Raw genomic sequence first — 15,592 nt, 5'->3', positions numbered from 1 at the left:
CCTCACACTGACAGCGCGACCCCAACCTGCATGAAGGGTCCATCTGCTACAATAAATCTTTCTGATCATCAGCAGAACGTCCATAGATCACATTCAGGATCCGGCCTCTGGACTTGTCAGGAGGTGAACAGCGTCCTGCCACTTCCACACTCTACAAAAAGCATAAATCTCCTGTCCCAGCGCTATCCGGAGCTCAGACTTATAGGAATCAAAGATGTCTGCTCTCCGGTACTGCTCAGCGGCTGAAGCTTCTCTCCGGCAGGCAGAAGAATGTGAGCAGTGCCTGCTGTGCTGCGCTGCAGACGCCCGGCCGGCACATGTACACATTTACATATACAGGGCCGCCCTGCGTTCTCTAAAGCAGCAGATGGCTGGGCGGCCCTCAACAGCTGCTTGGTGGCCGGCCCGGTGATCATGTGCCCCTCTGCCCCCTGGCCCAGCCCGCCCCTGCTCAATATAATACCATTTTTTCCATTAGTTGGTTAAGTTAGAAGAAGATTCACTCAAAGACAGTGGATTTGGTACTTTATTACAGTATATTCATACATAGAAAACATGGTGACGGAAAAAAAAGTGACCCCAAGTACATAACATTGTCCCACCATTAATTAAAAAAACTTTATTAAGATACAGATAATACTTGTATACAAAAATAACACATTTTCAAATTGTATATAAAGTGCACAAAAGTCAATAGCCCTGACATATAGTGTACACAGGGTCCCCCACATGGTATACACAAAATACAATGCCATCCAGGAAATAACAAACATTAAATACATTTAATCTATTCTGAAATCCCATGTCTATACAAGATAATAATATGCAAAATTATAGTGTCAAAGAAATGGCATAGAGTCCAAAAAAAACATATAAACATATTTTACTTAATACAAAAACTTTCCTTCAGAGCAATGTATAAGTCATATCAAGAAGGTGATGACGGCAGGAAGAGGTTCTGCAGCAGCAGGTTGAATATTACAAAGAATATCGAGCCTCTTTTGTAACAGCCCTGATCACAGAGTGGATATAAATGTCCATAGACTACTACATGGCATTGATGCCTACAAACGAGATAATGCCCAGCTAATACTGTAAATGATACAAATATTACCAGTCACCCAATTAGAATCATGAGATCCGGGGGAAGTGAATTTTTACAGGTCATTGACCTCTGTGATAACATCTGATATTTTCAATAATTTATTGTGTGGGGGACATTGGGCCTCATTAATAAATCTGCCTACTAGAAAACTAGTTACCCATACTAACCAATTAGAGATCAGCTAAGATTGTTTTAACTGACCTGGAAAAGTAAAAGCTTTTAATAAATGATTCCCAATGTACCGCGCCCCACAATGAATTATATTAATAACAGTAGGGGCCACAATATCCCATGTGTATAAGTGTCACATTAACCTTATATTCTGTGGTTACCTTGGGACATGCTACATTGAGATGTAAGAAGATGATATCAGTGGGGTCCATGAGGCAGAGCAGTGTGTGGTACGTGTGACATTTCCTAATATCCAGCAATCAATACTGTACCTTGGTCTGGAATGCAAAGTCTGCGTGGACAAGGAAGGGGCTCCCAGATGCCAGCTGTAAAACCCGTCGCTCCACCATCACACGCTCATCACCTTCAGCAAGCAGGGCTCTTTTACCGATGATCTTAACAGCAAAATGTTTGTGGGTAGATGAATCTTCCGCCAGCAGGACCGTCCCAAAACTTCCCTGGCCAAGCACATGATGGAATAATAATCTCCTCTTGATGGTATCAGTATCAGAGACTGTGCTTTTGGAGCCGGTTGGCCGAACACCGCTGCTTCCTTCAGCTTCTTCAGCTTTCTGGTTTAGATCCATGGCTTTCTGTCCTGATGTAATCCTTCTTCTTTTCTTCTCCTTTTTGTCCCCCGATGAGATGAAGATGGCTCCTCTCTTCTTGGCTTCCATCATCTGACTTTCTACCTCCTCCTTTTCTTCCACTTCCTCTTTCTTCTGGACTGGTTGTTTGACTGAAGACTTCCTCTCATCATCAGATGTGTCATGGGAAGGTCTTCCAGTCTTCAGTCCTTCTCTCCTCACCACGTTCTCCTCTCCTTCTTCTTTCTTCTGGACTGGTGGTTTTGTCCTGTTGACTGAAGACTTCCTCTCATCATCAGATGTGTCATGGGAAGGTCTTCCAGTCTTCAGTCCTTCTCTCCTCACCACGTTCTCCTCTCCTTCTTCTTTCTTCTGGACTGGTGGTTTTGTCCTGTTGACTGAAGACTTCCTCTCATCATCAGATGTGTCATGGGAAGGTCTTCCAGTCTTCACTCCTTCTCTCCTCACCACAATCTCCTCCTCTTTTGCATCCATATTATTGCTTTGCTTTGGGTCAGACGACATCTCCTCCACTGTCGCTGGGGAATTCCAACTGTCACTTCCAACTGTCACTCAGTGCAATTCATATGGAATCATCATGCATGCACCACCGCTGGTCATGTGATCACACACTGATGACACACTGATCGCACACTGATGGCACACTGATCATACACTATGACACAATAATGACACTGGTGACACACTGATCGCACACTGATGGCACACTGATCACACACTGATGGCACACTGATGGCACACTGATCACACACTATGGCACACTGATGACAGTAATGGCACACTGATAACACACTGATAACATTAATGGCACACTGATTACACACTAATGATACTGATGACACACTGATCACACACTATAGCACACTGATGACATTAATGGCACACTGATCACACTCTAATGATACTGATGACACACTGATCACACACTGATGGCACACTGATCACACACCAATGACATTAATGGCACACTGATGGCACACTGATCACACACGGATGACACACAGATCACACACTGATGACACACTGATCACACACTGATAACACACTGATGACACACCAATGACATTAATGGCACACTGATGGCACACTGATCACACACTGATGGCACACTGATCACACACCAATGACATTAATGGCACACTGATCACACACGGATGACACACTGATGACACACTGATGACACACTGATCACACACTGATAACACACTGATGACACACTGATCACACACTGATAACACACTGATGGCACACTGATGACACACCAATGACATTAATGGCACACTGATGGCACACTGATCACACACTGATGGCACACTGATCACACACTGATGACACACTGATCACACACTGATGACACACCAATGACATTAATGGCACAGTGATGGCACACTGATCACACACGGATGACAAACTGATGACACACTGATGGCACACTGATGACACACTGATGGCACACTGATGGCACACTGATGACATTAATGGCACACTGATTGCACACTGATGGCACACTGATCACACACCAATGACATTAATGGCACACTGATGGCACACTGATCACACACGGATGACACACTGATCACACACTGATGACACACTGATGGCACACTGATCACACACTGATGACAAACTGATGGCACACTGATCACAAACTGATGGCACACTGATGACACACCAATGACAGTAATGGCACACAGATCACACACTGATGACACACTGATCACACACTGATGACACACTGATGACACACTGATGACACACTGATCACACACTGATAACACACTGATGACACACCAATGACATTAATGGCACACTCATGGCACACTGATCACACACTGATGGCACACTGATCACACACTGATGACACACTGATCACACACTGATGACACACCAATGACATTAATGGCACAGTGATGGCACACTGATCACACACGGATGACACACTGATCACACACTGATGACACACTGATGACACATTGATGGCACACTGATGACACACTGATGGCACACTGATGGCACACTGATCACACTATGGCACAATGATCACACACTGATGACACACTGATCGCACACTGATGACACACTGATCGCACACTGATGGCACACTGATCACACACCAATGACATTAATGGCACACTGATGGCACACTGATCACACACGGATGACACACTGATCACACACTGATGACACACTGATCACACACTGATCGCACACTGATCACACACTGATTGCACTCTGATGTCATTAATGGCCTAAGTGCAAGAACCCCAACAAGGACCTGTGATGACTTACATAGTTACATAGTTACATAGTTACATAGTTTATAAGGCCGAAAAAAGACAAGCGTCCATCCAGTTCAGCCTATTTCTTGTGCACTGCAGCTATTCCGCAGCGTTGATCCAGGGGAACGCAAAAAAAAAAAAAAACATGCGGTATAGGCCAATTGACATCATTGAGGAAAAAATTCACTTCCCGACACCAATCTGGATTAATTAACTATCACTAAGCATAAGATGTAATTTTATTGTTCTCAAGAAAGGCGTCCAGGCCTCTCTTGAACTCTTTAAGTGAGTTGGACATCACCACTTCCTCTCCCAGAGAGTTCCAGAGTCTCACGGCTCTGACCGTAAAGAATCCCCTTCTATGCTGGTGCAGGAACCTCCTTTCCTCCAGACGCATAGTGTGCCCCCTCGTCTTTGTCACCATCCTTGGTATAAACAGGTCATGGGAGAGATCTCTGTACTGCCCCCTGATGTATTTATACATGTTTATGAGGTCTCCCCTAAGCCTTCTCTTTTCCAACGTAAATAGGCCTAATTTTGACAACCTCTCTGGGTATTCTAGTCCCTCCATTCCCTTTATTACCTTAGTCGCCCTCCTTTGTACCCTCTCTAGCTCCAATATGTCTTTCCTGAGCACCGGAGCCCAGAACTGTGCACAATATTCTAAGTGCGGCCTTACCAGCGCTTTATACAGAGGAAGAACAATGTTCTCATCATATGCCCCTATTCCTCTTCTGATGCATGCCATGACTCTATTTGCCTTCGCAGCTGCTGCCTGACACTGGGCACTCCAATTTAATTTGCTATTAACCAAGACGCCCAGGTCCTTCTCCATGTCAGATTTCCCCAACGGTTTCCCATTTAATATGTATGGGTGACTGCTGTTTTTCTTTCCCATGTGCATGACCTTACATTTATCGGCATTGAACCCCATTTGCCATTTTTTGGCCCAACTCCCCAATTTATCTAAATCCTCCTGTAGCTGTGCCCTATCCTCATCTGTGTTAACTACTTTACAAAGTTTAGTATCATCTGCAAATATTGCTATTTTACTATGCAACCCTTCCACTAGATCATTAATAAATATATTAAATAATATAGGGCCCAAGACAGACCCTTGAGGCACCCCGCTAGTAACCCTGACACACACTGAGCTTACTCCATTGATAACCACCCTCTGCTTTCTATCACTCAGCCAGCTATTTACCCACTTACACACATTATCCCCCAGACCAAGCATTCTCATTTTATATACCAACCTTTTGTGTGGCACAGTATCAAACGCTTTGGAGAAGTCAAGGTATACAACATCCACTGACTCTCCCCGGTCCAGCTGTGAGCTCACCTCCTCGTAGAAGGCGATCAGGTTTGTTTGGCAGGAGCGATCCCTCATGAATCCATGTTGATATGGAGTTAGACAGTTATTATCATTAAGATATTCTACAATAGCATCTCTAAGAAATCCTTCAAACAATTTACCCACAACAGACGTTAAGCTGACTGGTCTATAGTTCCCAGGGTCACTTTTAGACCCCTTTTTGAATATTGGTACCACATTTGCTTGGCGCCAGTCTAGTGGGGCAGTCCCTGTCCATAAAGAGTGCTTGAATATAAGATACAGCGGCCTGTCTATCACATTACTTAATTCTTTTAGTACCCGGGGGTGTATGTCATCTGGGCCTGGTGACTTGTCTATTTTGATATTATTTAGGCGTTTCTGAACTTCCTCCTGGGTTAGGTGGGTGATATTTAGCGGAGGATTTACTTTATCACTCTGCATTTCCTCCGATAAATTGTTTTCTTTTGTGAAAACAGTGGAGAAGAAGCTATTGAGTAGGTTTGCTTTACCCTCATCGCCCTCTATGATTTTACCCAGGTTATTTTTCAATGGGCCAACGCCATCAGTTTTAATCCTTTTACTGTTTATATAGTTAAAGAACAGTTTGGGATTTGTTTTACTTTCTTTGGCAATTAGTCTCCCTGTCTCCTCTTTTGCTATTCTTATTTGTTTCTTACAGATTTTGTTTTTTTCCCTATAAATTATTAGCGCTTCCTCGCTGCCTTCTTGTTTAAGTTTACCGAAAGCCCTTTTTTTGTTTTTCATTGCCCTCTTGACTTCCTTATTTAGCCACATTGGCTTCCTCCTATTCCTAGCCCTGTTATTCCCATAAGGTATGTACCTTCTACAGTGACTATGTAGAACTGTTTTGAAAATGTCCCATTTTCTATCCGTGCTCCTATTACTGAAGATACTATCCCAGTCTATAAGGTGAAGGGCATCTCTTAGCTGATCAAACTTTGCCCTCCTGAAGTTCAGTGTTTTTGTGACTCCCTTGCTGGGCACCCTACTGAAGCACATGTGGAATTGTATAATGTTGTGGTCACTATTTCCCAGGTGCCCCCCAACCTGCACCTCAGTTATTCTGTCTGGCCTGTTAGTTAATATTAAGTCTAAAAGGGCCGTCCCTCTAGTTGGTTCCTGCACAAGTTGTGACAAATAATTGTCTTTGATAATTGACAGAAACCTGTTTCCTTTCTGAGATCTACAGCTTTCGGTTTCCCAGTCTATATCGGGGTAGTTGAAGTCCCCCATAATAATCACCTCGTTATTTTTTGCTACTTCGTCTATTTGTCTCATTAATAGACTTTCCGTGGCTTCTGCTATATTTGGTGGTTTATAACAGACTCCTATGATAATTTTATTATTGTTTTTTGCCCCATGTATCTCCACCCATAAGGACTCGACCTCCTCATTTCCCTCCCATACATCCTCCCGTATTGTAGGCTTTAGACACGTCTTTACATATAGACAGACTCCACCCCCTTTCCGATTTCTTCGATCCCTTCTAAACAGACTGTAACCCTGTAAGTTAACTGCCCAGTCATAGCTTTCATCTAACCATGTCTCGGTTATTCCCACTATGTCATAGTTACCTGTAGATATTTCTGCTTCCAGTTCATCCATCTTGTTTGTCAGGCTCCTGGCATTTGCTAGCACGCAGTTTACACAATTTTGTTTTGTTCCAATCTTCTCCCTGTGGATTGTATTAGAAATTTTCTTACCTTCCTTCCAAGTATCTTGTCTTGGACCTTCTTTGTCGCACTTCATATCTTTCATTAGTATGTCCTCTGGTTGCATGTTCGTGTCCGGCGTTTTTCTTCCCATCCCCTCTTCTTCTAGTTTAACGCCCTCCTGATGAGTGTTGCGAGTCTCCTGGCGAATGTGTGTTTCCTGGGTTTGTTGAGGTGTAGTCCGTCTCTGGCAAGGAGTCCATCATAGAGGTAATTCACACCGTGGTCCAGGAATCCAAATCCTTGTTGTCTGCACCATCGTCTCAGCCAGCTGTTCACATCAAGGATCCTGTTCCATCTCCTGACGCCATGCCCGTCTACTGGAAGGATAGAAGAAAAAACTACCTGCGCATCCAGTTCTTTTACTTTCTTCCCCAATGCTTCAAAGTCCTTGCAGATTGTCGGTAGGTCCTTCTTTGCCGTGTCATTGGTGCCAACATGTATCAGAAGAAATGAGTGGACATCCTTGGGACTGATGAGCTTTGGTATCCTATCGGTAACATCCTTGATCTTCGCCCCTGGGAGGCAGCATACTTCTCTTGCAGTTATATCCGGTCTGCAGATAGCTGCTTCTGTTCCTCTCAGTAGTGAGTCTCCCACCACCACCACTCTTCTTCCCTTCTTGGCTGTCCTTTTTCTTGTCGCTTCTGGGTGTTTCTGGGTGCTCTTTTCTTTTTTGCTTGCTGGTAGTTCCTCATCCTTAGGTGTGCCATCTTCGTCCTCCACAAGTCCTTGGAATCTGTTTCTCAGTTGTGTGGTTGGTGGTGTCTCCATGGTCTTCTTGCTTCTTTTGGTCACTTGCCTCCACTTGTCTGCCTCTGGAGGTTCTCTGACGCTTCCTTCACTTTCTGTGACCAGTAGTGATGCTTCTGTTCTGTCCAGGAAGTCTTCATTTTCCTTGATGAGTTTTAATGTCGCAATTCTTTCTTCCAGTCCCCGCACCTTTTCTTCTAAAAGAGCCAGTAGTCTACACTTCTGGCAGGTGAAGTTGGTTTCAGCTTCTGGTCGATCTGTGAACATGTAGCACATGTTGCAGCTCACCATGTAGGTTGTCACATCTGCCATGCTGCTCCTTGTCCCTGCTGACTTGATGTCTGTCTTCTGACTTTGATTTGGATGTCAGAATTGATAGAATCCCTTTAATTTAACTTCTAAATTCCAATCTCCACCAGCTTTGATCTTACTTTGCCTGTCACTTTACTTGCCAACACATTATACTGTGCCACTTACGGCTGGACTTATATTTTGTGACTTGTAAAGTGTATAATACCTCGGTGATGATTCGGGGGGCCGGCTCCATGCTGTTTTATAAGGACTGTGTGCAATCATTTAACACTCTGGCATTGTTGCTATTGACCTGTTGACTAGAGATGAGCGTTGTTCAACTCGAACTGTTCGCCAATCTCAAATTCGAGCTGTTTTGGGCGGTGTTCGAGCCGTTCGGCGAACACGAACGATTTGAGAAAAATTCGGCTGTTTGAGGTTATGTTCGATAACTGTTCGTGCCCCAAAATCATAACTGGATTTTTTCTCAGTAATGCTGAAAATTAATGTTAATACGCAGTTTGAGTGTACAGCGGGGTGGGGGGAGGGGCAGGGGATGGATCTCTGCAGGAACAATGAAGATCTCCATTTTTTTTTCTCTTTCCCGCATTTACAGTGGGGAGGTGCAATCTGTCAGCCTATCAGCAGCGCACACATGGAGCGAAGTGCTTTTTTTCACACAAGCAAGGGCATGTGTCATTGGCAGTGTATGACACATGTCCTTGCCCTACAAGACCCAGCCATTTTCCCCGTCGCCACCATTTTCTCACTGCTGCAGCTGCGTGTTAGACGGCACCGCTGTTGCTGTGTGCGCTATACCTTGTTAATTTCAAGCCAATTTTCGCACAAATCTACAGATAGCTTGGGAGTAGGGAATAGTTGTGATTGCAGTCCTTTTAAGGACTAGGTTACATAATTTCCTACGACTTTTATCAGGCAGGTCTGTGCTCTTAAATAGATAGGTTGGGAGTAAAGACTAATTGTAATTGCAGTCCTTTTCAGGACTAAGTTACATCAGTTCCTATCAGTTTTTATCAGGCAGGTCTGTGCCAGTGCTGTGCAAGTTTTTTTCACAGCATTTGGCTGAATCTAGCAAAGCTAATCCTTTTTGGCCTATTGCAGTGTGTGTTAGTCAGTGGAGTAGCCTATCTGTGTTGCAAGCTACACCACCTGTGTATAGAATACCAATTTTTTTACTGCACCTAGTAAAGTAAAACCTTTTGGGCATAGCATCATTCTATTAGTCCATCTATACTGACCTCCATCAGGTTGCAAACTGAATATAATTTTTTTCTGCATCTAGCTCTGAAAAAATATTTGGGCTTCTAGCTGTGTGTGGGACTTGTTCTATTAGTCCATCTATACAGACCTCCATCAGGTTGCAAACTGAATATATTTTTTTTCTGCATCTACCTCTGAAAAAATATTTGGGCTTCTAGCTGTGTGTGGGACTTGTTCTATTAGTCCATCTATACTGACCTCCATCAGGTTGCAAATTGAATATAATTTTTTTCTGCATCTAACCCAGACGATAGTTTTGGCCTAATACCACAGTTTGGCCACTCAGCTCTGCTCGGTTCCCATCCATTGTTTTTTTGTGCAAACAACTCCAGAGTTGTGAATTAGTTAACCACCAAAATGAGTGGAAAAGGCCTGCTGCTGGTGGAAAGGAGAATAGGCGTGTTGGGAAGGGGAAAAAAGGTTGTGTCCGTGGGGTAGGTGTTAAACCAACAGTAACATCTGCAGAAGAAAGACCATCTTCCAGTCAAACTAAAATGTCTACTTCTTTTAGCGGACAATGTGATAAGATCCCTTTCTTACGGCCACGCCAATCGCTACAAATTCCAGATGAGGCACAAAAACAGCAGGTGCTTCAACGGATATCAAGTGTTCCTTTAAGTGGGCTCTCCTCCACATCAACTTCAACATCACAAATACTCCAGTCCTCAGAGGTGTCACCCCAATCGCACTTGCTTCCTCACAGCTCCCAAGTCTCCAGCTGCCCGTCTGAGTATGAGGTAGAACAGATGGTTGAGTCTGCAGAGCTGTTTACTCATACTATAGCCTGGGAATCAGAGGTCGACTCCAGCGCTTCTGTGAATCCAGACGAGGAAATGATCTGCACTGATGCCCAGAATCTTTATGAGTCGGATCCAGGACCAGACGCAGAAGGTTCTGACCATAATGTACACCCTCATTCCCAAACTGTAACTCCTGTTGGTGGAGACAATGAGGAAGACGATGATGAGACTCAAATACCTGATTGGAGCGACAACTTTAGTTTTTTGTCAGGGCAGGAACAGGTTGGCTCTGAGGACGACGGGTGTGATAACGCACAGGGTGATGATGATGAGGTTGGAGATCACACTTACTGTCAACCCACAGTCAGCCAGTCGATGAGGTCAGCAGAGGAGGTGGAGGAGGATGCTAGTGACGACGAGGTCAGGTTGCGCCTTCCTGGACAGAGACGTAGTATTGGAAGCACGTCAACAACTGCATCCTCAAACACAACTCTGCCTCTCACCACAAGTCATGGTGGCTCTTCAGGTCGCATGGGTGCTAAGCCTTGCATAGCCTGGGCATTTTTTCAGATCGATAAAGATGACCCAACTCGTGTTATCTGTAACATTTGTCAGCAAAAGCTAAGTAGAGGCCAAAAAATACATAGTTTGAGTACTTCATGCATGAACCGGCACATGGACATGAAGCATAAGTTGCAGTGGGAAGCTCACTGTGCTACAATGCGGCCTAGCCGGCCGGGCCAACCACCGTCTGCCATATCTTGTGCATCCGCGGCCTCTTCATCCTCTGTGACTGGGGGGACAGCAGTCACACCTGTTTTGGGGCGCAGACCTGCCACCTCTTTACCCGCAACAGCCAGCGTGATTGGCAGATCATCATTTTCTTTGGAGGTGGTAACACCAGCTGGTGTTAAGCGCTGTCCGACATCGATAGCACCACCTTTGGATCAAGGCAACCTAACATGTCCGCCTGCATCTTCCTCACAGACCGGCAGTTTGCCGGGGACACCCTTATCAACCCCGTCTAAGCACAATAGCCAGCCCTCGGTCCCTCAGATGTGGACAAGTAAAAGACCATTTCCTCCTAGCCATGAGAAAGCTAAGAGGTTGAATTTCACCATCTGCAAGCTCTTGGCTATAGAAATGCTGCCTTTCCGCCTGGTGGACACAGAGGATTTTCGAGACCTTATGTCCGTCGCAGTGCCCCAGTACCAGATGCCCAGTCGGCACTACTTCTCAAAGAAAGGTGTGCCTGCGCTCCACCAGCATGTCGCACACAACATCACCGCTTCTTTGAGAAACTCTGTGTGTGACAGGGTGCATTTCACCACAGACACTTGGACGAGTAGGCATGGACAGGGGCGTTACATGTCGCTGACTGGGCACTGGGTAACTATGGTGACAGCAGGACAAGGGGCTGCTATCCAAGTCTTGCCGTCCCCACGAGTTGTGCGTCAATCTTCTTTATCTCAAAGTTCCTCCACTGCTTCTGCCTCCTCAACCTCCTCTCGGTCCTCCACCTTCACCCAAAGCCTGTCTGGTCATGCCACACGCTTTCTAACTGCGCAGAAGGGATCCTGCACACCTCCTTACTATGCTGGCAGTAGGGCTCAACGTCATCAGGCGTTTTTTACTTTGAAATGTCTGGGAAATGTGAGTCACACAGCTGAGGAGTTGTGGTCAGCTCTGGAGAACCAATTTCATGAATGGTTGTCTCCACTGGACCTGAAACCAGGGAAGGCCGTGTGCGACAATGCTGCAAACCTGGGTGCGGCCCTTCGCCGGGGCAATGTCACAGACATGCCTTGTATGGCTCACGTGTTGAACCTGGTTGTCCAGCAATTTTTAGCCCACTATCCCGGACTAGATGGCCTTCTGCAGAGGGCACGGTCGCTGTGTGCTCACTTCCGCCGTTCGCATCCCGCAGCTCAGCGACTTACATCTCTACAGAAGTCGTTGGGCCTGCCACTTCACCGGCTAAAATGCGATGTGCCTACCCGGTGGAATTCAACTCTGCACATGTTGCAGCGACTGTGGCAGGACCGACAAGCCCTGGTGCAATACGTTCTGACGTATAGCCTGGGCCAACGAGATCCAGAGGTGGGGCAAATCATGCTGGAGGAGTGGTCTCAGATCAGGGACCTATGCACCCTTCTGCACAGTTTTGAAATGGCGACGAAGATGTTTAGTGCTGACGATGCCATTATCAGCATGACTATTCCGGTGATTTACATGCTGGAGCACATGTTAAACAGAATTCGGAGTCAGGTGGTGGCACAAGAGGAGGTGGAGGAAGTAGAGGAGGAGGAGTTGTATGCGGAAGGGCTAACATCTGCAAGGTCCAGATGGTCGGCAGCACCAAGGCGGCAGGCATGTGAGGGTAGGGGAGATGGTTTTACCATGGCGCATGGTAGCAGCCAAACTAGTGAGGAAGGTGCAGGAGCCCAGGAAGAAGTGGAGGACGAACTGATGGAAGACTCATCAGATGAGGGAGACCTTGATCACATTTCTGTTGTGCGAGGTTGGGGGGAGAGGACAGAGGAAGGAAGCATGATTGTTACCTTGCCACCAACACAACAGGGACTTGGTGCTCCTGGATGCGCAACACACATGAGTGCCTTCTTGCTGCACTACCTGCAACATGACCCTCGAATTGTGAGAATTAGAAATAATCCTGACTACTGGGTTGCCACACTGTTAGATCCCCGGTACAAAATTTGCAGAAATTATTCCTGCCATAGAAAGGGATGCACGCATGCAGGAGTATCAGCAGAGACTGTTGCAGAATCTTACACGTGCTTTTCCACAAAACACCAGTGGTGCACGTAGTGAATCTCACAGTTCCAACTTGCCAACCGTGGGACCGTCGAGTGTTCAGCACTCAAACCGTAACAGAACCACAGTATCTGCTGGTAACATCAATTTTGCGGAATCATTTCACCACTTTTTTAGCCCATCCTTTGCAAGGCCACAGGAGACAAGAAGTCTGACACAAAGTCAACGCCTAGAGACGATGGTACAGGAGTATCTCCAAGTAAACATTGAAGCCATGACTGTGTCACTGGACCCTTGCTCTTTTTGGGCTTCCAATCTGGATAAATGGCCGGAGCTAGCCACTTACGCCTTGGAGATCTTGTCATGCCCCGCAGCCAGCGTTCTGTCTGAACGTGTGTTCAGCGCTGCTGGTGGTGTGCTGACAGATAAGCGCACGCGGCTCTCCACTGATAATGTAGACAGACTCACGTTCATAAAGATGAACAAATCATGGATCCGAAACGACTTTTCTACCCCTGTGTCATCCTGGGGAGAGTAAAAGCTTGATGATTGGTTAAAATCACCTCACCAACCGTTTTAAGCTTTCAAATTACTAATCATGTTTATCTGTATCTTGGCTGGAAAATAATTTGGGCTTTGTAGCAGTGTGCAGCACTGATTCTATTAGGCCATCTATAATAAGCTCCACCAGATTTAAAATTACTAATCATGTTTATCTGTATCTTGGCTGGAAAATAATTTGGGCTTTGTAGCAGTGTGCAGCACTGATTCTATTAGGCCATCTATAATAAGCTCCACCAGATTTAAAATTACTAATCATGTTTATCTGTACCTTGGCTGGAAAATAATTTGGGCTTTGTAGCAGTGTGCAGCACTGATTCTATTAGGCCATCTATACTAAGCTCCACCAGATTTAAAATTAATAATCATTTTTAGCTGCATCTAGCCTGGAAAATAATTTTGGGGCTCCGAGATGCGCAAGACACATAAGTGCCTTCTTGCTGCACTACCTGCAACATGACCCTCATATTGTCAGAATTCGAAGTAATCCTGACTACTGGGTTGCCACACTCTTAGATCCCCCAAACTTTTCGATCAACCTTTTCATTTTAATAAAGACCAAAAAAATGGTCATTTTTGAAATTATAAGCATTAGCAGGTTATTAGAAACTGAAATCAAACAGTTTTCAGCTCAAAACTTTATTCTAGGTGATGTTACATTTTCACATAGGACCCCTTGTTCGAAAGGAGCTTCTGAACTCTCTCGTCCATTGAATTTGTCAGGTTTTGGATGGTTTCTGCTTCAATTGTTTTGCATGAGGACAGAATACCCTCCCAGAGCTGTTTCTTAGATGTGAACTGCCTCCCGCCATCATAGACACTCCTTTTGATGATGCTCCAAAGGTTCTGAATGGGGTAGAGGTCAGGGGAGCATGGGGGTCACACCATAAGTTTGTCCCCTTTTATGCCTATATCAGCCAGAGATGCAGATGTTTTATGTGCAGCATGAGATGGTGCATTATCATGCATAAAAATGATCTTGCTGTGGAATACACGGTTCTTCTTCTTGAACCATGGCAGGAAGTGCTGTTTGAGAAACTCCACATACATTATGGAGTTCATCTTTACCCCTTCAGGGATCCTAAAGGGGCTGACAATCTCTCTCCCCATGATTCCAGCCCAAAACATTACTCCACCTCCTCCTTGTTGGCGCTGTAGCCGTGTTTGCGGGGGGTGTCCATCAACCAGCCATCCTCCACTCCATCCATCTGGACCATCGAGCATTGCACGGCACTCATCCGTGAACAAAACAGTTTTGAAATCAGTCTTCATGTAATGTTTGGCCCACTGGAGCCGTTTCTGCTTGTGTGAAGTGGATAGAGGAGGTCGACAGGATGGCGTATGCACAGCTGCAAACCTCTGAAGGACCCTGCATCTTGTTGTTCGGGGGACGTTGGAGGCACCAGCAGCTTCAAAAACTTGTCTGCTGCTATGACAAGGCTTTTTTTGCCGCTGCTCTTTTAACCTGACGTAATTGCCTGTAGGAAAGAGTCCTCAATTTGCCCTTATCAGCACGCACACATGTGTACTGTAAATCAGCTACATACTTCTTGATTGCCAAGACACTTCATCCTGATCATCGCACAATGTTGATTGTAGTCATGCCTTGACCTAAACACTCCACAATTTGTTGCTTCTCAGCAGCCGACACATCCTTTTTCTTTCCCATTTTGGCAGAAAATGTAGGCTGCTTAATAATGTGGGACAGCCTTCTTAAGTAGTCTTGCCTTTCATTGGACACACCTGCCAAACTAATTAGCACAGGTGTCTGCAATTGCTTACAGTGATATAAAGAGCCCTGACACACATCACCATCAATGAGTTTAACTGACAAACAAACAAATTCTTCCCTTATCACTCCTAAACACTTTTTGCATAAGAATTTGGAACACAGTGTACATGTGCTTTTCCACAAAACACCAGTGGTTCACGTAGTGAATCTTACAGTTCTAACTT

The 15,592-nt window shown here is 45.3% G+C and overlaps 1 protein-coding gene across 1 annotated transcript in view; it reads left to right on the top strand.

Annotated features, from left to right (window-relative positions):
* LOC141219259 (SH3 domain-containing kinase-binding protein 1-like) overlaps window positions 1–15,592 on the top strand; it is a 98,086-nt gene that overhangs the window by 37,657 nt on the left and 44,837 nt on the right. The window lies entirely within an intron of this gene.

Source organism: Phyllobates terribilis, unplaced genomic scaffold (assembly GCF_046119375.1).
Source record: "Phyllobates terribilis strain yellow unplaced genomic scaffold, ASM4611937v1 Scaffold_258__1_contigs__length_2716348, whole genome shotgun sequence".
In the NCBI taxonomy this organism is placed as follows: domain Eukaryota; kingdom Metazoa; phylum Chordata; class Amphibia; order Anura; family Dendrobatidae; genus Phyllobates; species Phyllobates terribilis.
This window is presented reverse-complemented; position numbering and strand designations above follow the sequence as displayed.